The sequence below is a fragment of the Amblyomma americanum genome, chromosome 1 (genome assembly GCF_052857255.1).
Source record: "Amblyomma americanum isolate KBUSLIRL-KWMA chromosome 1, ASM5285725v1, whole genome shotgun sequence".
NCBI lineage: Eukaryota > Metazoa > Arthropoda > Arachnida > Ixodida > Ixodidae > Amblyomma > Amblyomma americanum.
The window spans coordinates 114,422,198-114,449,572 of record NC_135497.1 but is presented as its reverse complement, the minus strand read 5'-3'; the positions used below and the strand labels follow the sequence as shown (position 1 = coordinate 114,449,572).

The window sequence follows — 27,375 nt, the reverse complement described above, 5'->3', positions numbered from 1 at the left end:
CAGGCAAGTTGTAGAAAAAACAAAATTAGCTAGTCTATAATAAGCTAGTCAGTGGTCGGTACATAAAATACATTTTCAGCCCATAACAATATCCTAGAAAGCAAAATGCTTCTTATTAAAATGGCTGCAAGATCTACGAACATATACTGTCAGAATTACTAGGAAAAGAAGTTGGCCCCAAATTCTTTAAACATGGGGCACTCACCTTTGCACTAATTCGAGGGTTATGGCAGCACCTTCTGGGTACTCCAGATTCATCATGTAGTATAATATGAAGGCAGTACATGCTGCTTCAGTGAAGTCCCTCGCTGCTGAGGAAAAGATTTTGTTCTCACAACAAAGCACTGTTCGCTGTATATGCTTCCTGTAAAATGAAGAGCCACATTTAAAAGGCTTGAAAATTTTGAATCCACGCAGTGTTCATTCCTTTTTTGCTGACTCCTGACCCATTATTTATTTTCAAATAAAAGTCCAAGAAGCTAATTCCTAGCAATAGCAAACAGAAGAAAACAAGATTAGACTATTGGCTGGGAGGCAAAGTCGTTACGGTGGTATATTAATTCCATAGTAATTTGTTACACACAGGATAAGGCCCATGCTAGAATTTTACCTTCGAGATGAAATGTAGTCCTCAATTACAACTATGAGGCATGCAACCTGGGCAGGTGTTATCTTCGGTGCAAGAAGAACATCAATTATTTGCATTAATGTAAGCACAAGGTGCCAAACGGGATCATCTATGTCTGCCACTTTGGTGCCAATGTAGAGAGGCAGCAGCTTAAGCAGAGTGCAATTTTGCATTGCATGCCCAGAAAGCTTAAAGCCCTGGCTGTGCACTTTTGCAGGCTTATTGCGCAAACCAAGGTTGGTATATTTCATTGTTGATATCCTGTTGTTCAGGTAATCATATGGAACCAGGATTTCTCATTCACAAAATAATGAATATACAATGCCACATCATGCTTAACCACCCCCTCCAAGAGGTCATGTGCAATGCATGGCGGCAGTCTAGAATTACATACATTAAAAAACTTAAGGGCATGGAACGGACGCTGTTCAACAATACCACCGTCACTGTTACTTGAGAAACTTCCTGCAATGCTCTCGACGCATTCATCATAATGCTGAGGCGTTCACTTTTCCCCAGTCGCAAGAGGTTCCTGCTCAAAATCAGAGCCAGTAGCAAGGCAGAACCGACAAAAGTAAGCGCTTGTGATAACATTCCGTGCAAAGCCACCAATGCCATGACTGCCAAGGTTGTCTCCCATTAGAAAGTCTAGCCGCACATCATGAGGGGCTCCACTGATCAAAACTCCTGACCTCAAGAGCGACCATGTCCTCTATCAATGGCTGCAAAACCTTTGCCAACCCAAATTCTTTGATATCCTACTGGTGGCAAAGCAAAACCATTTGCGTGGCTTCCACACAAGACCTGCAGTACAAAGGCACATTTCCAAGTGTCAGGTACACATCCAGCAGCTTAAATCTCCCTTCGCGAACCTAGAGGGGTTGCAATTTCAAATTCATCTTGATATAACAAAATTCGTTTCAATTTGCTTTCCCTGTTTTAGAAAGGCTCACATCAAATGTAATCTTCCAACCATTCTTCAGAAGTTGTATTCTTCTCACTGCTTACTTGAGACATCGAGAATTTCATGAGGCTTTCAGCTGGCACATAGTGATATATAGACTCATTATTCTGTCAGTTGAGGCTTAGAGACACTTCCATGGGATCTATAAAGTTGAATTTTTATAGAAGTAGCGGCGGCAGTATGATGACCTCAGAGTTGTAGACATCCCACTATGAAGCGCGCCTTTTGCAAACACAGATCCAATTTTCCCAAGTACGTCTTCTGGAACGTCAACCAGGCCCTCTAGTGAAATCTGATTGCTCAAGGTACGCAATGTATCAATCTCCTTAACTATGGTTTGTACTTTTCTGGCTGGCAAATGATGTTGCGTTTCCAGTTTAAGCAGAAACTGGACAAGGTGGGTAGTGAAGAGGTTGCTACTTGAGGGGTTGCTAGCACTGGCCCCCACGCTACATACACTATTTGTATCAGTTGCTGATGACTGTCAACTGTGGTCAGCTTCTGCCATGCTCTGTGGCTCCAATTCCAGATGAGCAGAAGAGGGCTAAGTGCTTTCTAAAACGCCTCTGCCTTTTCGGTGGTACCTTGAGACAAGTGTTCTGAATGAACCAGCTGTTCTCAACACACCCAGTAAAGGGGCACACAACTGCTTCAGCTGAGTTGCTGAAGTGGCTGGCTAACTGACACAGAATTTGAGAGGCCGCTATCAGAGTCAAGGCGTGGTTTCTTATGATGCCTCGAGAGATAGCTCCTAAAGCTTCCATAATTACTAAACACAGCACCACATGAACCGACCGGGCAAGGTGCACCAGCCATTACGCTACTATGAAACTTGAAATGGTCGAAGTAGAGTGACAATGACTGAAAACTGACTACGAACATTACAAGAGGGCATATTTGATTAGTGGTGAGCATTAAAAACATCTACACAGAAAGAATATGCATCATGAAACATCATGGTCACACTCACCCGAAGCAGTTTGAGTTCCACTGGGATTGATAGTGGGTTGCACAAGAGCCAGAATCACCGCAAAAATGCCCTTGACGGCTTTGTACAGAAGCACTGATTGAAGCTTCTGGTAGCAACTGCTCATCCAATCAGCCCCTCAGGACGAAACTCGGGATCACAAGCTGCAGTCCCCAGGGGTTCTAAACACGGGCTTGGGAATCAAAGAAAATTGTCAGATTAGAGCGAGTAGTCATTTCCTATATATAGTGTAGTGTACACACCACGTTAACTTCCACAGAAAAAAAATATATTGCTTGCTTTGAAAGAGCAATTGCAGGGGGACAGGCTGAAAGTGCCTAAGGAGGCTCATGTCACTCTGCTGCCATCCTGAAGTTAGAGCGCGTACCTCGCCCTCAGAAGGAACTATTCGTTGGTCATGAGTGGGAGCTGTTACTACAAAGCTACCTTCCATACATTTTTATTTTCTAATCAAACACATGCTTGTGAATTATGAGCGATCATGATGAATATGTACAGATGATGACGATGGTCGCACAGTGTGCTTACAACAGCGCTATTTGAACATAGGCTATACAACAAGAATTCGGACCATGCCTAATCGAGTGCACCAAATTGAAAAGCATCTGTGGGCTCGGGGTTTCTTTTTTTTTCTGTCGCATATCTATCAGCATCAGCGATATGAAATAGGTAGCCACGGCCATCATTCCCGTGCTAATGACGACTTGTAACGCACAAAGGTATTCAACTCAGTTTTTCGATCAGCGTTGTTCACACTAAAGTGTACATACTGTGGGAACCGGTTCACCGTTACATTGTTGCCGCTTATGAAGTGGTGGTATGTGGGATTCAGCGTTCTGAAGCGACACATGGGCTATGAGTAGAAGTTGGAATTTTTCGTTAGAACCGAAAATCGTCAGTATTCTCATGCAGGGTATAGCTATGGTAGGTGCAGTTGGTAACACTGGGCAACGGTCTGCATTGCCCTGTATTATTCCGCCGGACATCTGCAACAGCGAACAAAATCAGCTTCTCAATGTCTGACTTTCCAAAAAAAAGATACCATAATTCTAGAGCTTTAATTTTTTTCTTGAGGGAAAGGCACGAAGGCGCGGACGTCCAAATTCTGACTACATATAACTCAGCTTCCGCAAAACAAATTAAAAAAAAATCTAGCTGGAGGATATTTGTGAAGCAGCATCTTTTAACATACCGCAACTTTGTGAGAGTCCCTTTCAGTGGCTCTCTAAGTTGTCTCCAACTATAATTGGCTGTTGAGTAAGTTACACACTGTCAAATTTTATGAGTAAATAGGGAAGCGAGAGTCGTGATGCGACCGCGGTATCGTTACATAAGCACCTTAGGTGTGGGATTTGATGTATTGCTCCTCTTGCTTACATGCGTATATGGACCGGAAAAGCCCCACCTCCTCGCCACCTGCTAGCTAAATAATGTTTTTTTTTCATTTTCACCACCTGAGAGCTCAGTCAGTTAAGGGATTTTTTTCTTCTGCATCTAGGACAGTGACACAAAACCGTGCATGGCCGTCACGAAAAGCTGTCATGTTCTGGCTGAGCAGCATTTCCAGTGCTGCCATCATCACGCAGACCATACTCGTTCAAACCAGTGCGAACACCCAATGACAACGTGTCAGACTAGCTCTTGGAAGTATACTTCCTCTTTTGTTTTCGTCTCTCAGCTCTCATTTAATCTCTGCTACATTTTTAATGACGACAACAATTCCACTTATATGCACCGCTCGAAGTACCACCATCGTCACCTTAATTACTGGTGAAAAAACTGTTCAAGCTGACCAAAACGCCGAGAGAGACTCCAAGTGACTTCACACCTCAATGGACTGCCGCATTAAAACAACAAATATAGTCAGTCTTCATTAATATAAAAATATTATTCACCAAAGAAAAATACTTGCGTCCTGGAATAAACATCGAAAGAAGTATGCCCAATTTTCATAAATAAAAGCTGAAAAGTCCAACAGATAGCTATGAAAGATACTGTAGTGAAGAGCTCCGTGCGCTGACATTGCAGAGCACACCGGCGTAGTCGCATGTTGTGGGATATCTTAACTATGGACTGGTTCTTGAACAGTTCATAGACACTTTTTAAGGAAAAACAAAAAGAAAACGGGACTGTATTACAGAATTAAGTGCACGAAAGGTCTTTAAAGGGCGGTCTACAATTTTCTTCTGACCTGACTCGCCGCTTGTAAGCTGTCTTCGTCATCTTACTCTCCTCGTCGGACCGAATACGGACCGAATACGGAAGAATCGTTTGTTTTCGCCAAACGGCATAACCTACTTAAGGACGATTCCCCCAAAAAGTTACCGAAATTTTTTTCAGTAATATATATATATACGCCCACTGCAGGGCCAAAACCTCGCCCATGTCTCTCCAGTTAACCCCGTCCTTTACCAGTTACGGCCACCGTATCCCCGCAAAGTATCTTAGGACCTTTAATGTTACATGCTGTGGTGAAAGTAATGCATGGTACATAGTGATGATGATCACAGTCGCCGCGGGCCTAGCGCGACTCGACACCATGCACATCACCTTCCACGACGTAGTCTTCTCTCTCGCAATATTATTCCTGCACAGCGATGATGATGATGATGATGTCCTGAGGTTTAATGATCGTCACATCATCAACCTTTCTCGTTTTCTGTTTTTTTCGTGATCGTCTTGCACTTCTTCAGGACCCACCCAGCAAACAGAGTGTAACATTTAAACTATATTCCAGACATCTAAAGCGTTAAGGTAGACTGACGGATGATAACAATTAAAAGAAACAAATGGGGAAGAAATCAAAAGGCCTCGAGGGTTAAGAGCGCAGATTAGGTTGCATATTCCCGCCCTCTCGGATTAATGCGAAGACAAGAAGGAAGAGATCGGATGCCTGTTAAACTCTCGCGCCTCACGCGGCATACGTGCCCAGGAACTGCCTTCGGCCAAGACCTCTTGCGAACGCATCGTGCCTGCTGCACATTGTTCCAGCCCTCAAAGCTTGGCTCTCCATCCCTGGACGACACCGACGGAAGTCATACCACGCTGCCCTCCGGCATATCGCGACGCGACGACGGTTCAACACACCCTTAATACGAACCCGAGGGCACCGGTGAGCTGCGGGGTGGACAACTTTCGACGTCTGGTGCAGTTGCGGAGCCTCTCTGCTTGGAGCCTGGCGCAGAAGCCGTGGATTCTGCCTACAGGTGGAGCGTTCCTGGGCTTCAGTAAGCCGCTCTTTTGGTTTCTGCTGAAATGGTGCGGCACTACCCTTACATGATCGGGCTGCAGCATTCTCGACCGCCCGGGAGCCTCTCCGTCTCTCCCTGTGTACAGTCAGGTAAACAACACGCGGGCCAGGTTGAACGTCGTGCTGGGATTGGCTTCGACATCACACGCAACGTGCTCGTTGTCAGCACCCAGCGCACAGTGGTACTGATCTTACACGACCAGCTCCACTATAAACGCTACCACGTCGTGCTCCTGGCTATTCCCCTCTTTACCACTCGGCTGCCTGCTCTGCGTGCATGTTATGCAGTTGCACCTCGCGCCCTCTGCAAGGTCGAAAAAGCGGAGAAATCTGTGGTCCTGCTGGAAGATCCCGTCCAGGACGCTGCTCGAGCCTGCCGCCTCTCGACCAACCCCGCGGCGGTGTTGATGGATGCCCGCCTTCCGGCAGACCTCCAAGATGTGCAAGAACCAGTGGGCCGCGCCCAAGGCCTGCCCCATGCCGCTGCTGGATCCCTTCTTCCTGAGATAGACCATCCCGATGATGCACCAGGGACGCTTTCACCATCCTGCGTCTCTGGCGTCGGAGAATACGAGGAAGAACTTGTGCACACTCTGCTGGGTCTCGTCCAGGCAGCTAGGCGAGCGCAGCGCCCTGTGGTCGGCCCCGCTGGTAGATCCTCTGCAGCGACTTTACCATCTGGCTTCCACTTCAAAAAAGAAGCGGAAGAACTCGCGTCCCTTGTCGTGCAATATGAGCACGCCACGGTCGCGTAGTTGACAGCCAGCGGGACGACCGGGTCGAGCACATATGATTTCGGCGAGCAGCAGCGCAACGGATGCCTGCACTTACCTCATCTTCGTGGTGGCTGCGAGGCGACCGCAACTAATGGGAAGATGAACGTGTGGAGTGACCGAAGATACACTGCGCACATCACGCGCCACCGCCACCACGTGATGGTGCTATAGCAGCGCTCGATGCTGTACTGCTTCCACTGTGATTGCTCTGAACCCACCGGATTGATTTTTGCTAGAGCGGAAAACAGATATCGGCCTCTTCCCGGTGGTGTAAAAAATTGTAACACAGATGTAGTTTTCTTTAGAAGAAACTGAAATTTACTTTCAGGACTTTGTCGTCGGCAAACTAGTTTCGGGTGCGTTCTATATGGTGCTCATTTTTTCCTATAGGAAGCATTGGTCTTGGTGTCTGCTTACGCCACGCCGCCAGCACGACAGCGATGAACGCTTCGACCACGAGCTCCCGAACGATAGACAGCGCCTCGGGGCGCTAGTGAGTTTACATAAACGGGCCCAATGGGCGTATTCATAATCGCCAGACGCACGTTCTTTATATCTGTATTTTTCAGTTAGTCATATGACCTGACTGCATTGATTATGTGCGTGCTCACGGGTACAGTGCAGTGTTTTGCAGCTAACTTTCTGCATGCCACTTAGTGACGTCAGAGAATTGGGTTCTGCGGCGCAATGTAGTGCCAAGTAATCGCGATTTAGTTGGCCATCTCTCTGCTGCAAAACCAGTAAAACATGCCAGATCAGTCGCCAGTTGTCAATTGCTGTCAATAGGTGTTTTCTGCTCTAGCTTCCCAGAAACGTATAGAATAACTGAAAGGTCAAAACTTCCATACGGTGTCTATAGGTGGGTCGGCGGCTGCGGTTTAGTAATCCAGCGCAAGGAACTCTGACAATTAGTACAGGCAGCACCGTAGCCACAAGACCGCAGAATTCTATTGAGTACATGATCCACAAATTTTCTGAAATCGGATTTCCAGCTCCTGGATATTGTTTTGTGCATGCGCTGGATTATTTACTATAGAGTAAAACAACGGACATTAGGAACTTCATACGGGGGTGGTTTGTTGAATCAGCTAAATTGTGTGCTAGTTCGACTCGAAATATTGCGATATTTCTGACGCGCGGTCTGCTGGGCTTTAAATGGTAAGTCCCGAAGTTTCTTAACACAGCACATAAGAATAAGCAAACGCATGAGCGAACAGTAAGCAAACCGGGCAGCATGTTGCATGTTTTCACAGCTGCGCCCAACCCTCGTTAGTCTATGATGAGGCAGCCAGCTTGCGCTTGTCTTGCGTGCGAGTAAACTATGAGGAAACGGTAAAACTGTGGCTGTAATACAGCGCCATCCTCCTTCATCGAAGCCCATGATTAGGCGGTGATTACTCGCTGATCGCTTAAAATACTGCATACGACGCCGTGTTGCGAAGTCATGAAGAACTGGAAGGGCCCTGTTTTAAGTGGACATATATATTTGTCCGTGATAACGATGAGGATTTCTGCGCCGACAGGTGTGCATGGTACTTTCTCCAGCGTAGGAGATGTTGAAGGGTACACCTGTTGCTTCAGAACAGTTGAGGCAAGATTGCGAAGAGCGGCAGTTGTAGGGATAACGCCGGGGAAGAGGTGAATAATGTGTTTTTTTTTGTGTATTTTGGGAAGTATTTTTGTCTATGTGGTTTGTCACATGCCCGGATACCCTTACCGCCTTCTTATGCGCATATCTCCCTCAGACTGCCTGGAACGCCTGGCTTACCTGCTGAACCAGTTTGATCAAAAGCTGCCCCAGGAAGTTTTGAGCACAAAATTGCTGTCTTCTGGCTAAAACCAGTTTTCTGTGCCCAGAATAAGTGGTCAGCTGGTTCAGGTGACCTGTGTTGGGGGGGAATCTACCACTGTTATTCCTTTCTTTCTGAGGAGGCCTATTTCCCTGAGTGTTCCTGTTAATTTTTTCGTTGATATTGCTTTGTTACTTGATCGTGCTTGACTGTGTGCCTGCCTACTTGCTACGGCTAACAGCGCGACTTTCAATGCGACAGTCAAAAGAGGCAGTGCCGGTGCTGTCAAGATGCCAGACACCCGTCAATGGCCTTGACCGTTTGTGAATTTGATTCCTAGCCTCTTGTCTTTCGTTGCCGATTCCGAAGCTAACGACGTCTTTGTTCAACTGCATGCCATTATTTTTTCTTTTTTTCTGCGATGAGTGACACGTGCTGAATTGTGATGAGAGAGAGATAGCCATTTCGGTTGCTATTTCCGAGGGCTGCTTGTTTGTTTGTTTTTCAAGGTCGGTTCCCAGCTCCAGCAATTGATGAGAGAATCTCTAGAACTTGCTGTGCAACAATATTGCCTACATGTCATATCAACATCCTCATAAATCGAACTTGCCAGCACTGAATGCTATCAGATTTGACCCGCGTGCAGGATTCTCTACTGCTATCCAGTGAAACTGCAAAATGTCGAGCAAATTTGGTAGCACAACACAGTCAGTGTCTTCCGCACAATAATCTCCATTAAATAAATACAGTTTACTACAGCGACGTGAACTCATTTATAGGAAAGGAATGGTCTCTTTTTTGCTATGCTGTAGAATATATATTAAAGTGGACGAATCTAGGAACGTACAAATTGGTCTAGTTGATCTTGGTGCAGTCGGCGGTCGTACAAGAAGAGAAAGAATAGCAGAGAGGAAAAAATTACTCGAGAAAATGTTTTGTTGTCACGCTGTAAAGTGTAGAAGAAATAGGAGATAATGTTGAAGTGAAGAGAAGTGTAAAAATTAATATATATATATATATATATATATATATATATATATATATATATATATATATATATATATATATATATATATATATATATATATATATATATATATATATATATATATCTTTTGAGAAAAGATCTCAGTCATATTTTCCTTCTTTCTTATACGAGAGAAGACATTCTATCTGCAGGTTCGTTTGGTGCGTCGCATGATCCCCGGTATTCTGGCGGAACAGAGGCACGTCACATCGAAGTGCGACATATAGTTACATCGTAGTTACCACTTAAAGTAAAATTTGGCACTCCATAGTCATAGCCGAGGGTTCTACGAAAGTTCGTCTGGTCAGGCATGGAAACTGAACAGGTTGAAGGTTCTATTGTAATTGTAACTGTCGGTTATACTTTCCCGCACATATCCGAAATGAGGCATACACACGCAGGGACACACACCGAGAATGTTTCATTAAGGAAAACATTATACCGTTTGCACGAAGAGACTACCGGATCGGCTTGATGTTTTTTTTGTAATCCGAAACACCGCTAAAATAAATAAATTAATGTAGCTACCGTATTTAGCTCAGACTGGACATACAACCCCAGTTACAACCCCAGATACAACCCCTGGAAGATACAACCCCAGTTTATGTAAATGAACATCTTTGCCCAGCGCTAAAAAAGCTTCTTGGAATGACCGTGAAAAGGAAATACGAACACAGCTGGAAATCAGTTTGGACGAACAACGGAAAGATTTTCGCGAAGCAAGCAGAAAATACGCCTATCATTCAGATAGCGAGGGAGTGTGATGTCGAGAAGATTGTTTCCAGGCAGATAGGCGACACATCGGCTTGTAACGAGAGTGGGCAGGAATGATGACTCCACAAAGCCAGAACATAAGTTGCACAATGAATTATCAAGAGCTCGCTTTACCTACCGAAGTCAAATGTGATTTCCCCTTGTGCGAATCTGTTATTCATATAAACGCCCGCTCAGTTGGTAATAAGGAGGATGATATTGCTCTGCTTTTGGATCAGTTTCGCTTCAAAGTTGACATTCTTATGATTTCTGAGACATGGTATTCAACTGATTGTAAAATGGTAAATATATATGGCTACGATAATTTTTTTCTTAATCGTCCAGCAAGACGAGGTGGTGGCGTGGCAGTTCTTGTCAAGAAAACAAAGAATTGTTGCCTGGTGTCGGATTTTAGCACTGTAACGGATGACTATGAAATCGTGACCGTCAAAAATAGGAGCGATGTCATCTCTGTGCTATATCGCCCTCCGAGTGGTAATATTGCACGCTTTATGGAATTTTATGAATCTTTTTTGGACTATGTTTGTGATAATAACCTTCGCCTGATCTGCTCTGGAGATTTTAATATTAACATGCTTGAAGAATGCAATTCTGTTTTCGAGTTTAATGACATTTTGGTTTCATCTGGTTTCAAAAATTTAATAATCACGCCAGCTCGTATCACAAGAACTACATCATCAGTACTTGACCTCCTTGTAACTAATATCGATACCACTGTTTACAATTCTGGCACTATTGTGTCCGACATAAGTGATCATTGTCCAGTTTTCATGGCATATTCTACCCACTCACCCAAATCTATCAAACAAAAACAGTCCTTTATTGCTCAGCACATCACCCAGAATGGTTTACAGGCATTTCAGCAGGACTTTCTTTCACAAGACTGGTCACCTGTGACCAATAAAATGGATGTTAACGATGCCTATAATGAATTCATTACACGTTTTGTGTGTGTGTACGCTAGGCATTTTCCATTGAAGATGCACAAACCTTCAAAAAAAGCCAGGAAACCATGGGTAACTCGTGACCATTTAAAGAAAATTACAAAGAAAAACCGCCTCTACCATTCTTTCTTGAAGACACGCTTAGAAAAAACCTTAAAAGAATTTAAGAAAGTCAGAAACGAAGTGAACAGTGAACTTAGACGGGCAAAGTGTGCATATTACGAGCATCTGTTTGCACATGTTGCCCGGCAGAGCCCAGACATTGCTTGGAAGGCTATGAACGACGTCCTCGGTCGTGAGAGCAAAAATTATATGCCAGATACTGTAATGGTAGATGGTAATGAATTACGGGACAAAGCTCTAGTAGAACACTTCAATCATCAGTTTGTAAACGCTGCTGCCGCATGTAATGGCACCCCCTCCACAAATTCGCACCATAGTGTTGTCACTGAAACCATATTCCTCCAGCCAACTGATGAATCTGAGATATACAGTACTTTTATGTGCCTGCGGAACAGTAAAGCATTAGACATTCACGACCTGCAGATAAGACCGGTTAAGTACGTTTTACCGATAATTAGTCCTGTACTTGCACATATCTTTAATTTAATTCTAGAGTCTTGAGCCTTTCCTGAGCAAATGAAAACAGCCAGAGTATCTGTTATTTTTAAAGGTGGCGAACGTATCTTGTCCACTAACTACCGCCCGATATCTGTGCTGCCTATCTTCTCCAAGGGAATGGAAAAAATCATTTTCACTCGGATAACACAATTTTTCGATAAAGAAAACGTTATCACAGCTGCACAATACGGATTTAGGAAAGGCAGATCAACGGAATCAGCTTTGTTAGCACTTAAAGAAAATAGCTTGCGGAATATTGAAAATAATTTGTTAACTGCTGCCCTTTTTATAGATTTCAGCAAGGCATTTGATTGCTTACATCATAAAGTACTCCTTAGTAAGCTGCAGTCATATGGCATTCGCGGTAATTGTTTGGCCCTGCTGGAGTCCTACCTCAGCCACAGGACTCAGTGTGTATATGTAAACGGTTATATGTCCTCCCTCCTACCAGTTACTCACGGCGTTCCACAAGGTAGCATATTAGGACCGTTATTATTCAATACTTATATAAATGATCTTGTAAACATAGATGCCACAGTTCAATTTATAATATATGCTGACGACAGTACCATACTTATTCCCGAGTACAATGTGGACCGACTAATAATAAAATGCAATGAAGTCCTCCAGAAGTTATCCATATGGTCTCAGCTCAACGTAATTAAAATAAATACAATGAAAACAAAAGCAATGATATTCCGTGCCCGAAATAAACCTGTTGAAATACATCAGTCTATTAATTTTCAGTGCCATAACATCGAAATTGTGGACGTTCATAAAATCCTCGGTGTACATTTTTCTCAGAACTTAAGCTGGGATGCACACACTCACTATCTTAGGAAAAAACTATCCTCAGTTGCAGGCATGATATCGCGTTGTCGGAGACTGCTTCCAGTAAAAGCTAAACTTCAAGTCTATAATGCTTTATTCAAGTCTATAATGCTTTATTAAAGAATGATTGATTGATTGATTGATTGATTGATTGATTGATTGATTGATTGATTGATTTTCTCCACTAATTTCTGCAGTACGCTGCTGCATTTCTGAACCGTACAATATCTTCCTTGCAAAGAAGAATGCGTGTGCGCAACCGCTCACCGTTAGTCACTTTTTGTTAGTTATTAATCTGGTCAGATTTTATTGTTTTTTGTAGGAGCGATAGGCGTCCGTGTTGAGAAGGTACCCTGACGCGTTGTGAAAATTTTCTTGAGGCTTGGTCGGAAAAAGCAAGTGGGATTGATACTCCCAAACGTAGCCACCTCGCCGCACGGCAATGCAAGGTCGTAGACGTTCGTCTGGTTCACCCCCGATTGTTATCCACGACCGATAGAAAAATTATGGGTTGCGCATCGATGCAGAAGCAAACGCAATAAAGAAAAAGGTGATCTGGGTAGAAGAAGTGTGCCCCTGCTAAAGTGGCTGCACAGCGCTCTTCAGAAAAACCTCGCCGTCTACGTAAATACGTGCCGTATTTGAAGAGAACTGCATCCTCGCCTACTGAAGAAGCTCCGGACGTCCTCCCACCGCCTGAGGCCTCCTGGGAACCATGCATGAGTACAGCTGAGCTGGGCACTGACGCTAGGCTTAGTGCCTCCGCTGCCACGCTGGCGGAGGTAGCTCTGCCGGCGTCTCTCGTGGCATCACCTGCCAAGCAGTCGACACCTGATCCGCGGCGCCAGGTCCAGCTTTGTGCTCCCGGTTCATCGGCAGATGCACCCCTCCTGCCTTCCCGAAATGCCGGACTGCTTGTGAGTGATCTGCCATCAGGGTACATGACCATCAACTCTGCACCACCGGATGGGCCTCAAACCGCATGGCATGATGAACAGGGCATTCCAATGGACTTATCGGCACCTCCACCCGTGCAAAAGTACCCTCGCGCAACTCACAAGCGTCCCTCAAACGACAGCCAACCTATTCCACCTTCGGCAAGTGATGGCTCCCTAGGTAAGCGCACTTGTCTTACGATCGAGAACTCGGTGGAGCCTACACCCGGATCATCTTCCTACAAAGCGATTATTAAATCACTGGCCAATAAAAGACTCACGGATATACCCAACAAGATTTTACAAGCTAACTTGGACGCGTTCCTGGGAACCAAAGGTTTTCGGGGCTTCACAGCCAGGACAAAGTCCAACACAATTGCAGCGTGGCTTCCGACTGCCGTAGAACGGCTGCAAACGCTCACCAGTATTTCACTGACAAGAGAAATCTCAGTGCCAGTACAAGTGTGTTTAGTTGAAGGCTCCGACTTGCAGCGCTGCGTCGTCTGCAACGTCGATATCACTGAGGATCAAACTGCCCTCCAGCGGGAACTGTACTGTCCCACGCACCGTGTCATCCAGGCCCGACGCATGGGGAAGGGGTGCTCTTGCATAGTCACCTTGCAAGGCCCTTTGTCACTACCAGCCCGTCTGTACTATTATAGCTGTATTTTAGAGCTTCGGCCATATAAACCGAGTGCGGTATATTGCTATAACTGCTTCCGTACTGGACATATGCGCAAATCCTGCCCCTTCACTGCTGCCGGTGAAAGTACATCGGAAGGGAAAGTGGCTTATCGATGTGGCCTTTGTAAATCCGACGACCACGAGATAACATCTCCAAGCTGTCCGACAAAACAAAAGGCAACACAACAGGCTCGTCGTCGAACGACTAAGCATTGGCCAATACAAGACAGTATAACTTCATTTCAGACATCCAATCGGTTCGCAGCTCTCCAGTGGGATGACGACGAGTGGCCGGAGCTCCCTGAGCACACCTCGCATGATCCTTCAGCTCAGCAGCCTTCTAACGATACTGTGCGAAAAGAACGCATCCGAAAACAGCCAGCAAAGCAGCGCGGTGTGCTTGAACTACCGCAGGACGACATGGCCGCAGTCGACGAACAAATCGCACGTCTTTTAGCGGAGGTCACCAAGCTCCGGCTACATCGTGAACTGCTAGCTCGACGTAGACGGGCAGCGGAATCATCCGCCGCATCTATCAATGGCGCAGCAACATCGCCTTCCTGCCGCCCACCAGTGTCATTTCCTGCCGCCTCTTCCCAGACTACATCAATGCCACTGGACAACTCTGCGACTTCTTTGCTCTGGTTTATGGTCAACCAGTTGTCCAACCTGACGTCCGTGATTCTACAGTGCTTTGGCTGGTAACTAGAAATGGCAAGTTCCAGTCGTGCTGGTGTGCTGCAGTGGAACTGCAGAAGCATTTCCACGAAGGTGGGAGAGCTCAAGACCCGACTACAAATTCACAAGCTCCAGGTGTGGGCCATGCTGCTACAGGAAACAAACGCCTTGCCATCGATTCCAGGCTTCAGTGCCTACCTGTCTCCTTCAATGATAGACCGTCGTGTACAAACTGCTGCTCCCCCGGGAAAGGCGGTGGTGTATGTGGACTCACGCTTTCCGCATGTACTCCTTGCTCTCGAATACTGGTGCACGTCGTATCAAGAGGTAGTGGCAGTGGCTGCGAAACTTAAGAAGTGAACCGTTGTGGTCGTTTCATTTTACGTTAGACCAGCCGGTGGTGCTTCCTCCCGTATTAATCTTGGCTGGTTAACAACTGTCCGTCGGCAGTATCCCGGGTGTCTGATTTTAGTCGGAGGCGACTTTAACGCCCCTCACCAGGATTGGGGGTACCCCACTTCAAGCCCTCGTGGCAGGCGTGTGCGGGACGCCTTCACGGATGCCCAATTTGTGCTGCTCAACCATCCTGGGACAGCAACACGGCCAGTGCGTCAAACTCGCAGTGCTTCCTATGCTCCAGACTTGACGTGGTGGTCGGGTCTGGGTACTCCCTCCTGGCACATGGAGACTGACTGCTGGGGAAGTGATCATCCTCCTATCATCACCGGTCTTCACATCTCAGATATCCGACCTTTACGCGATTGCATTATCTTACAGCTAAGGCACGCAAATATGAACGCACCTCTCTCGGCGGCAGTGGAATGCGTGGTGCGAACAATTTTCTGCAAAATCCCCGAATGCCTCTCTCTGGCGAACATTCCGTACAATGGAACGCGATCGCCGTTGGACTGACGCAGCGGCAACTGCATGCTTCGCGGCTAACTTGTCGCCAGGGGATTTCGCCAAAGAAGCAGCGCGAAAGTTTTTCCCGAAATACGATGCTGTGCCTTTTTCATCCGCTAGTTTAAATATGACAGGCATCTCAGCGTATGTATATCAAATGCTGTCTGATGTCGACGTAGATGGAATTGCGTGTCCATTCTCTATGCCTGAGTTGCTGGCTGCAATAGATGATGCGAAACGGAAAACAGCGCCCAACCCGGACAATATTCACTACGAGGTGTACAAGAACCTGAGTAGCGCTGCACTCCCTGAACTACTTGACACCATAAACAGAGTATGGTTGGATGGCGGAGTGCCCGAGAGCTGGAAATCCGCTGTCGTGGTTCCTATCCCGAAATCAGGAAAGCCTCCGACGGACCTTGCCAACTTGCGACCTATCTCCTTAACTCCTACGCTGTGCAAGCTGGCGGAGAAAATGCTAGCCACACGATTGTCATGGTGGCTAGAGCAGCACGGTTTTTATCACCCCGCACAAATCGGCTTTCGTCCATATATTGGTACAGAGGACGGGTTGGCTGTCTTAGCATCTGCAGTTTTGTCATCTACCCGCAGCCGCAATGTGCGTACTGTTTTAGCAATGGACGTTGAAAAGGCATATGACAACATCAGTCATGCAGCCATTCTGAACTCCATTGACATGCTTCATCTCCCTCTGAGAGTGCGTAGTTTTTTCCAACCATTTTTGGAAGGCAGAAAATTTGCAATACGCCTCAGCGGCGAAGCGGCCGGATCATTTGTTCCTCTCTGCGGCGTGCCCCAAGGATCAGTATTGTCGCCGACGTTATTTAATATTGCTTTCATCCCCCTGGCTTGGCGCTTACATGACATCCATGACATAAAATTTCTTCAGTACACTGACGACATCACGGTGTGGAGTACTCACCAAGATCTCCGTACTCAGGAGGCTGCCCTTCAATCTGCCTTGAATGTTACCTGTAATTACGCCTCATCCATCGGACTTCAGCTATCCGTGCATAAAACAACATACACGTCAGTCGCCAACCGCTAGGGACGCCGTAAACTTGCTGCAAGTCCAATCCGTCTTTGTCTATCAGGCACCCCACTACAGGAAAGTCCGAGTGTAAAAATCCTTGGCTTAATGATTCACCAATCAGGATCAGCGACTGCATGGCTTTCTCAGGAAAAAAGGCAAGCTATTCAGACTTTGGGTTTGATTAGGAGAATTGCCCCTAAAACTGGTGGCGCAGGCTCGTTCGTTGCACGGCAATTGGTGAGGGCAGTTCTGCATATTGTTCATCAAGTCCAGTTTCAACATCATACAAGAGCCCAATGGGATCGCCTTGAACCCGTGAACCGAGAGGCTATGAGGACCATTACGTACCTTCCACGCATCACACCGGTCGTAGCTTTACAAGAGAATGCGCAGCTCAATACCATTGATGAGCTGGTGCTCAGCAGCGCCGTGAAGCGCGCAGCCTTAAGGCCAGTCTATCGCACTCCACGCATGCACTGAAGACTTATGCAACGTCACACTCCATTCTTCAGCCGCGAACGCCAGTTCTTCCCCCATGGAAGTTTGTACAGCTCAGCGACAACAAGCCAACAGATAATCGCCGGCCAACATCTGCTCATTCGGCATCGTTGCTTCGCCAGAAATTTGATGAACAAGATGCTTGCCTGTCTGAAGGATCCATTGTTGTCTACGCAGACGCAAGCATACAAGACTACAAAGCAACAACAGCTATCTACTGTCCGTGCAGACCTGCCCTGAATCAAACCTCTTGGTTTCAGCTTACAAAAACCCCTTCGTCCTTTTGTGCTGCGCTCGTTGCAGTTCAAGAAGCACTCTGCTCTGTGGCCGACATAACTATGCTCCCTGCGGTCCGCGTTGTCATCCGCACTGACGCCCTTCAAGTTGTCCGGTTGCTACGACGTGTTAGCCGCTGTCCCACGATATGTCAGGACATCCACCGCCTCGCGGCACACATCCCGCAGCCAGTACGTATTGAGTGGGTCCCACGCGATCTGCTGACCTATCAAAGACAGGCAGATTTAGCGACCCGCCTTGCGAATACAAACTCATCACCGCTTCGGCTCCTTCATTTGGACAACTTTACCCTCCTTTCATCAAGAAAGGAACTCCTCCGGCGCCGCACACGTGCTCTCATCCCTCCGTGTGCGGTAACCCTCCCCCGCGGTCTTACCCGTGCAGAGGAGGTTGCGCTTAGGAGGATCCGGGTCGGGGTATCCCTCACACCAGCCATCACTCGGAAGTGGCCTCAGTACCGAGAATTGTTTCCTCGGCCAGGGTGTCCGATATCTAAACACGAGGACATTGAGGCCGACATTCATCACTTACTGTGGGACTGCCCAGCTCTCAAGCCTACAAGAATCCGGCACCTGATGGTAGCAGGTCTTTCACCAAGCAACCCTGCTTCATACATTGCCTGGACGCAGGGACCGTACCATCGCTCTCTACTGGACTTCATCAAATCAGCACCTTTTTCCATTCATTTAATCTCTACTACATCATTCATCACACCTTCACCCAACATTGATGCTCTGGGGCAATAAATTTGGCTTAAAAAAAGCTGATCTGTCTCTGTGGCATGTTCGAAAGGTGTTTTAATTATTCTGAATGTGTTGGGCTTCCTGAAGCTGCACCCATCAGTTCAACTGTATTATGGGCATTAACACAAGTATTCTTGCCATGTAATAACTCATGTTCGTTCCAGTGCTACATTCGCCCTGCATTACTGCGTATCTATTGGGTAGGGAACAAATATTTTTGTTGTGTTGTTGTTGTGCCACTTCTTAATAGTACAACGGGGAGTGGACCCACAAAGCCTGATATTACCTGGCAGAATGTAGGCACAGAGAAAAAAATTACAAAAAGAGCAGCGATTTCTTCATCCCTGCCTACTCTTCTTACTTGGTAAGACGCTTCGATCTTGGTTCAATTCTGTGCGAAGTGGGCACGTACGCACACAAGTATTCTCATTATCATCAGCCGAACTAAATATGGCCACTGCAGGGCAAAGGCCTCACTCATGTTTCTCCAGTTAACCCTGTCCTTTACCAGTTGCGGCCACCGCATCCCCGCAAAGTATCCCAGGACCTTTCATGTTACATGCTGTGGTGAAAGTAATGCATGATACATAGTGACGATGCCCACAGTCGTCGCAGGCCTAGCGCGACTCGACACCACATCACCTTCCGCGTCGTAGTCTTCCCTCTCTAATATTATTCCTGGACAGCGATGATGATGATGATCAATCTTTCTCGTTTTTTTTTCGTCATCGTCTTGCACTTCTTCAGGACCCACCCCGCTAACAGTGTGTAATATTTAAACTATATACCAGACATCTAAAGCGATAAGGTTGGCCGAGGTATGACAACCATTAAAAGAAAAAATGGGGAAGAAATCAAAAGGCCCCGAGGGTTAAGAGCGCAGTTTGGGTTGCATATTCCCGCTCTCTCGGATAAATGCGAAGACAACAAGGAAGAGATCGGATGCCTGTTAAACTCTCGCGCCTCACGCGGCATACGTGCCCAGGAACTGCGTTCGGCGGAGGACCCCTGGCGAACGCGTCGTGCCTGCTGCACATTGTTCCAGCCCTCAAGGCTTGCCTCTCCATCCCTGGACGACACCGACGGAAGTCATACCACGCTGCCCCCCGGCATATCGCGACGCGACGACGGTTCCGTACACCCTTAATACGAACCCGAGGGCACCGCGGTGAGCTGCAGAGTGGACATCTTTCGAAGCCTGGTGCAGGTGCGGAGCCTCTCTGCTTGGAGCCTGGCGCAGAAGCAGTGGATTCTGCCGACAGGTGGAGCGTCCCTGGGCTACTGTAAGCCGCTGTTTTGGTTCCTGCTGATATGGTGTGGCACTACCCTTCCAGGATCGAGCTGCAGCATTCTCGACAGCCCAGGAGCCTATCCGCCGCACCCTGTGCACAGTCAGAGCGGTCAGTGGCCTACGACGGGACGGGCGCTGCCCAAGCTGAGACCGCAGGGTTTCCCCATCTTGCCAGTGTAGCGGATAATGCTCCGCAGGTCTTCCGGGTACTGAAGCCCCGAATAGGCTTAGAGAATAAGAACCAGAACATCGCTAAGCTCAATCAGGGTGATATGCCTCGCCCTGGAGGTAAACAACACGCGGCCCAAGTTGAACGTCATGCTGGGATTGGCGTCAACATCACACGCAACGTGCTCGTTATCAGCACCCAGCGCACAGTGGTACCGATCTTACACGACGAGCTCCGCTATAAACGGTACCACGTCGTGCTACTGGCTATTCCCCTCTTTGCCACGCGGCTGCCGGCTCTGCGTGCATGTTATGCAGTTGCACCTCTCGCCCTCGACAAGGTCGAAAAAGCGGAGAAATCTGTGGTCCTGCTGGAAGATCTCGTCCAGGACGCTCCTCGAGTCTGCCGCCTCTCGACCAAGCCCGCTGCGGTGTTGACGGATGCCCGCCTTCCGGCTGACCTCCATGATGTGCAAGAACCAGTGGGCCGCCTCCAAGGGCTATCCCATGCCGCTGCTGGATGCCTTCTTCCTGAGATAGACCATCCTGATGATGCACAAGGGACGCTTTCACCATCCTGTGTCTCTGGCGTCGGAGAATACGAGGAAGAACTTGTGCACACTCTGCTGGATCTCGTCCAGGTAGCTAGACGAGCGCAGCGCCCTGTGGCTGGTCCTGCTGGTTGCTCCTCTGCAGCGCCTTCACCATCTGGCTTCCGCTTCAAGAAAGAAGCGGAAGAACTCTTGTGCCTTGTCGTGCAAAATGAGCACGCCACGGTCGCGTAGTTGACTGCCAGCGGGACGATCGGGCCGAGAACAGAGGATGCCGGCGAGCAGCAGAGCAACAGACGCCTGCGCTTGCCTCATCGTTGTGGCTGCGCGGCGACCGCATATAATGGGAAGATGAACGTGTGGAGTGACCGAAGATACACTGCGCACATCAGGCGCCGCCGCCACAACGTGATGGCGTTATCACAGCGCTTGATGCCGGACTGGTTCCCATGTGATGGGCCTGAACCCGCCGGATTGATTTCTGCTAGAGCGGCGAACAGATATCGGCCTCTTCCCGGTGGTGTAAAAAATTGTAACACAGATGTAGTTTTCTTTAGAAGAAGCTGAAATTTACTTTCAGGACTTTGTCGTCGGCAAAATAGTTTCGGGTGCGTTCTATATGGTGCTCATTTTTTCCTATAGGCAGCATTGGTCTTGGTGTCTGCATACGCTATGCCGCCAGGGCGACAGCGATGAACACTTCGACCACGAGCTCCCGAACGAAAGACAGCGCCTTGGGACGCTAGCGAGTTTCCATAAACGATCCCAATGGGCGTATTTTAATCGACAGGTGTATGTTCCTTTTATCTCGGTCTTTTTCAGTTAATCATATCACCTGACTGCACTGACATTTAAATGCGTGCTGACGGGTACAGTGCAGTGTTTTGCCGCGAACTTCCTGTATACCACTCAGTGACCTCAGAAAATTGCGTTCTGTGGCGGAGTGCAGTGTCAAGTAATCACGATTTAGCTGGGGATCTCTCTGCTGTGAAACCAGCCAACCATGCTAGATCGGTCGCCAGTTGTCTATTGTTGTCAATAGGCGTTTTGTGCTCTAGCCTCCCAGAAACGTATAGAATAACTGAAAGGTCAAAACTTCCATACGGTGTCTATGGGTGGGTCGGCGGCTTCGGTTTAGGAAGCCAGCGCAAAGAACCCTGACATTTAGTACAGGCAGCGGAGTAGCAACAAGAGCGAAGAATTCTATTGAGTACATGATCCCCAAAATTTGCTGAAAGGGGATTTCGATCTCCTGGATTTTGTTTTGTGCGTGCGTTGGATTACTTTACCAGAGAGTAAAAGAATAGACATTAGGAACTTCATACGGGGTGCATGGTTTGTTGAATCAGCTAAATTGTATGGCAGTTCGACTCGAAATATTGCGATATTTCTGACGCACCGTGCGCTGGGCTTTAAATGGTAAGTCACGAGGTTTCTTAGAACAGCGCATAAGAATAAGCAAACGCATGAGCGAACAGTAAGCAAACCGGGCAGCATGTTGCATGTTTTCACTGGTGCGCCCATTCCTCGTTCGTCTATGGTGCGGACCCCAGCTTGCGCTTGTCCTGCGTGCGAGTAAACTATGAGGAAACGCTAAAACTGTGGCTGTCATACAGCGCCTTCCTCCTTCAGCGAAGCCCATGAGTAGGCGGCGACTATTCGCTGGTCGCTTTAAATACTGCATACGACGCCGTGTTGCAAAATCGAAAAGAACTGGAATGGGCCTATTTTAAGTGGGCATATATACTTGTTCGTGATAGCCATGATGATTTCTGCGCCGACAGCTGTGCATGGTACTTTCTCCAGCGTATAGGAAATGTTGAAGGGTCCCCCTTTTGCTTCAGAACAGTTGACGCACGATTGCGAAGAGCGGCAGTTGTAGGGATAACAACAGGGAAAAGGTGAATAATGCACGACAGTGAAGAGCGGCAGTTGTAGGGATAACAACAGGGAAGGGGTGAATAATGTGTTTGTGTATTTTGCGAAGTATTTTTGTCTATGTGGTATGTCAAATGCACAGCTACCCTTACCGCCATCTTATGCGCAAATCTCCCTCAGCCTGCCTGGAACGCTTGGCTTATCTGTAAGGCCAGTTTGATCAAAAGCTGGCCCAGGAAGTTTTCAGCACAAAATGGATGTCTTCTGTATAAAAACAGTTCTCTGTGCCCAGGGTAAGATCTCACCTGGTTCAGGTGGGCTTTGGTGGGTTTAGGGGGATAAATCTACCGCTATCATTCCTTCGTTTCTGAGGAGGCCGATATCCCTCAGTGTTCCTTGCAACTGGTTTGTTCCTTGATCGTGCTTGACTGTGTGCCTGCCTACTTGCCGCGGCTAACCCCGCCCTTCGATGCGACAGTCAAAAGAGGCAGTGCTCAGTGCTGTCAAGCTACCAGATAACCGACAATGCATGGTCTTGGGCGAATTTGATTCCTAGCCTCTTGTCTTTCTTTGCCGATTCCGAAGTTAACGATGTCTTTCCTCAACTGCATGCCTTTCTTTTTTTCTTTTTTTTCTGCGATGAGTGACTCGTGCTGTATTGTGATGAGAGAGAGACAGCCATTTCGGTTCCTATTTCCGAGGGCTGCTTGTTTGTTGTTCAAGGTCGGTTGCCAGCTCCAGTAATTGACGCGGAAAGGTATAAAGCTCGCTCTGCGACAATATTGCCTACATGTCACATTAACATGCTCATAAATCGAACTTGCTACCACAGAATGCTATCAAATTTGACCCGCGTGCAGGATCCTCTCCTGCTATCCAGTGAAACTGCAAAATTTCGAGCAAATATTCTAGCTCCACACAGTGTCTTCCCCACAATAATTAATGTCATTTAAATAAATATAGCTTATTGCAGAGATGTGAACTCATCTATCGGCAAGAAATGGTCGTTTTTTTTTTTTGCTATGATGCAGAATATATTTAAAGTGGACGGACGAATCCACGGACGGACGAATATGGAGAAAGGCCATAAAAATAATGCACGGTTCATAAAACATAAAACGGAGCAATCATTTTTTAAATTTGAACTCTTCAGTAATTTTTATAATGACAGTACTTTATTCATGAATGGTTGCCCCGTAATTATAAAACAAGTAGTTCATTTTGTGTTTACGACATTTCCAGTAATTCAAAACTAGTGTTTCATTCCAGCCATTCCATGTAAACACTTCACGAGCTGAACTATTCCGAATTCCTCTGTACGGAATGGGATGCGCATGCATTCATAAAAAGCTGTGTTGTGTGTTGAAAAGATTAAAAACGCTGTACATGGTGAATATAAAGAATATATTTGCTACAGTGGCCATGATGAAATGTTCAGAAAAAGCACAATATTGGTTCAGTCTTGCGCCACTCTTTTGACTCTTGTGCTGTTGTTGCATTCAACTGAAGAATGCAGTGGTGAGTGCCCTTCATAGGACGCTCTTCATCCAATCCTGTCCTCTGGTTCTCATGATGTCGTGGCTAACCCTCTAAATGGTATGAACCATGACGCCTTGACAATTGGCCTACGCTATTGGCTGGAGAGACTCCTATGAGGGGAATTGGCTGCTGTGTTCTTGAGTTGCATCTGACTTTTGTACGCCGCAGGAGTTCATTATTCCTGCAAAACAAAAACATGCACAGTCAATTCTGCAATGAGCAGTGCAGTGCAAGTTGCTTTCGCAAAACAACTCTGCTGTTTTTCCTCGGTATGCCATGACTGACAGACACTATATTTGAGTTTTCAGTTTAAATATGCGCAAATGAATGCAACAGCTGGTTACCCAAAGAAAAATACTGCTCCAAGTTTTCAGCAGAGGAGTAGTATGCAACATGGTTGTGCAGACTACTAGTTGAAGCTAACTCCGCAAATGCTAAAGAGTAGAAATACCTAATATTATTTCTTTATACATTAAGGGTATAGAACATGCCTCATCTACAAAAAAAAGAGTTACCATAAATCTAGAGCTCTAATTTTTTTCTTGAGGGAAAGGCACGAAGACGCGGACGTCCAAATTTTGACTACATATAACTCAGCTTCCACAAAACAAATTTAAAAAATTCTAGCTGGAGGATATTTGTGAAGCAGCATCTTTTAACATACCGCAACTTTAGTGAGAGTACCATTCTCAGGCTCTCTATGTTGTCTCCAACTATAATTGGCTGTTGCGTAAGTTACGCAGTTTCAATATTTATGAGTAAATAGGGAAGCGAGAGTCGTGATGCGACCGCGGTGTCGTTATATAAGCTCCTTAGGTGTGTGATTTTATGTATTGCTCCGCTTGCTTACATGCATCTATGGACCGGAAAAGCCCCACCTCCTCGCTACCTGCTAGCTAAATAATGCTTTTTTTTCATTTTCACCACCTCAGAGCTCAGTCAGTTAAGGGATTTTTTTCTTCTGCATCTAGGACAGTGACACAAAACCGTGCATGGCCGTCACGAAAAACTGTCATGTTCTGGCCGAGCAGCATTTCCATTGCTGCCATCATCACGCAGACCATACCAGTTCAAACCAATGACAACGTGTCAGACTACCTCTTAGAAGTATACTTCCACTTCTGTTTTCGTCTCTCAGCTCTCATTTAATCTCTGCTACATTTTTAATGACGACAATTCCTCCTATATGCACCGCTCGAAGTACTACTACCTTCGTCTCCTTAGTTAATGGTGGAAAAACTGTTCAAGCAGACCAAAACGCCGAGACAGACTCTAAGTGGCCTCACACCTCAATGGACTGCCGCGTTATATATAGTCAGTCTTCATTAATAGAAAGATAATATTCACCAAGGAAAAATACTTGCGTTCTGGAATAAACATCGAAAGAAGTATGCCCAATTTTCATAAATAAAGCTGAAAAGTCCAGCAGATAGCTATGCAAGATACTTTAGTGAAGAGCTCCGTGCGCTGACATTGCAGAGCACACCGGCGTAGTCGCATGTTGTGGGATATCTTAACTATGGACTGGTTCTTGAACAGTTCATAGACACTTTTTAAGGAAAAACAAAAAGAAAACGGGACTGTATTACAGAATTGAGTGCACGAAAGGTCTTTACAGGGCGGTCTACAATTTTCTTCTGACCTGACTCGCCGCTTGTAAGCTGTCTTCGTCATCTTACTCTCCTCGTCGGACCGAATACGGACCGAATAGGGACGAATCGTTTGTTTTCGCCAAACGGCATAACCTACTTAAGGACGATTCCCCCAAAAAGTTACCGAAATTTTCTTCAGTAATATATATATACGCCCACTGCAGGGCAAAAACCTCGTCCATGTCTCTCCAGTTAACCCCGTCCTTTACCAGTTACGGCCACCGTATCCCCGCAAAGTATCTTAGGACCTTTAATGTTACATGCTGTGGTGAAAGTAATGCATGATACATAGTGATGATGATCACAGTCGCCGCGGGCCTAGCGCGACTCGACACCACATCACCTTCCACGACGTAGTCTTCTCTCTCGCAATATTATTCCTGGACAGTGATGATGATGATGATGTCCTGAGGTTTAATGATCGTCACATCATCAACCTTTCTCGTTTTCTGTTTTTTTCGTGATCGTCTTGCACTTCTTCAGGACCCACCCAGCAAACAGAGTGTAACATTTAAACTATATTCCAGACATCTAAAGCGTTAAGGTAGACCGACGGATGATAACAATTAAAAGAAACAAATGGGGAAGAAATCAAAAGGCCTCGAGGGTTAAGAGCGCAGATTAGGTTGCATATTCCCGCCCTCTCGGATTAATGCGAAGACAAGAAGGAAGAGATCGGATGCCTGTTAAACTCTCGCGCCTCACGCGGCATACGTGCCCAGGAACTGCCTTCGGCCAAGACCTCTGGCGAACGCGTCGTGCCTGCTGCACATCGTTCCAGCCCTCAAGGCTTGCCTTTCCATCCCTGGACGACAGCAACGGAAGACATACCACGCTGCCCCCCGGTATATCGCGACGCGACGACGGTTCAACACACCCTTTGTACGAACCCGAGGGCACCAGTGAGCTGCGGGGTGGAGAACTTTCGACGCCTGGTGCAGGTTTGGAGCCTCTCTGCTTGGAGCTTGGCGCAGAAGCCGTGGATTCTGCTGACAGGTGGAACGACCTTGGGCTACGGTAAGCCGCTGTTTTTGGTTCCTCCTGAAATGGTGCGGCACTACCCTTCCAGGATCGATCTCCAGCATTCTCGACCGCCCGCGCGCCTCTCCGCCGCACCCTGTGTACAGTCAGGTAAACAACACGCGGGCCAGGTTGAACGTCATGCTGGGATTGGCGTCAATATCACACGCAAAGTGCTCGTTGTCAGCACCCAGCGCGCAGTGGTACGGATCTTACACGACCAGCTCCGCTATAAACGCTACCACGTCGTGCGCCTGGCTATTCCCCTCTTTACTACTCGGCTGCCTGCTCAGCGTGCATGTTATGCAGTTGCACCTCTCGCCCTCGACAAGGTCGAAAAAGCGGAGAAATCTGTGGTCCTGCTGGGAGATCTCGTCCAGGATGCTGCTCGAGCCTGCCGCCTTCCGACCGACCCTGCGGCGGTGCTGACGGATGCGCGCCTTCCGGCTAACCTCCATGATGTGCAAGAACCAGTGGGCCACGCCCAAGGCCTGTCCCATACCGCTGCTGGATCCCTTCTTCCTGAGATAGACCATCCCGATGATGCACCAGGGCCGCTTTCACCATCCTGCGTCTCTGTCGTCGAAGAATACGAGGAAGAACTTGTGCACACTCTGCTGGATCTCGTCCAGGCAGCTAGACGAGCTCAGCGCCTTGTGGCCGGTCCTGCTGGTGGCGCCTCTGCAGCGCCTTCACCATCTGGCTTCCACTTCAAAAAAGAAGCGGAAGAACTCACGTGCCTTGTCGTGCAATCTGAGCATGCCAGGGTCGCGTAGTTGACAGCCAGCGGGACGACCGGGCCCAGCACAGAGGATGTCGGCGAGCAGCAGAGCAACGGATGCCTGCGCTTGCCTCACCTTCGTTGCGGCTGCGCGGCGACCGCAAGTAATG

At 47.2% G+C, this 27,375-nt stretch overlaps 1 long non-coding RNA gene across 1 annotated transcript in view; it reads right to left on the bottom strand.

The window, feature by feature from the left end:
- Window positions 1-211: 211 nt before the first annotated feature.
- Window positions 212-27,375, bottom strand: part of LOC144135099 (uncharacterized) — a 49,424-nt gene continuing 22,260 nt past the window's right edge. The window contains exons 2-3 of the long non-coding RNA XR_013315373.1: window positions 2,563-2,752; window positions 212-364 (exon numbers count right to left, since the gene is read on the bottom strand). This is a non-coding gene — a long non-coding RNA (uncharacterized LOC144135099). The remainder of the gene's footprint in view (window positions 365-2,562; window positions 2,753-27,375) is intronic.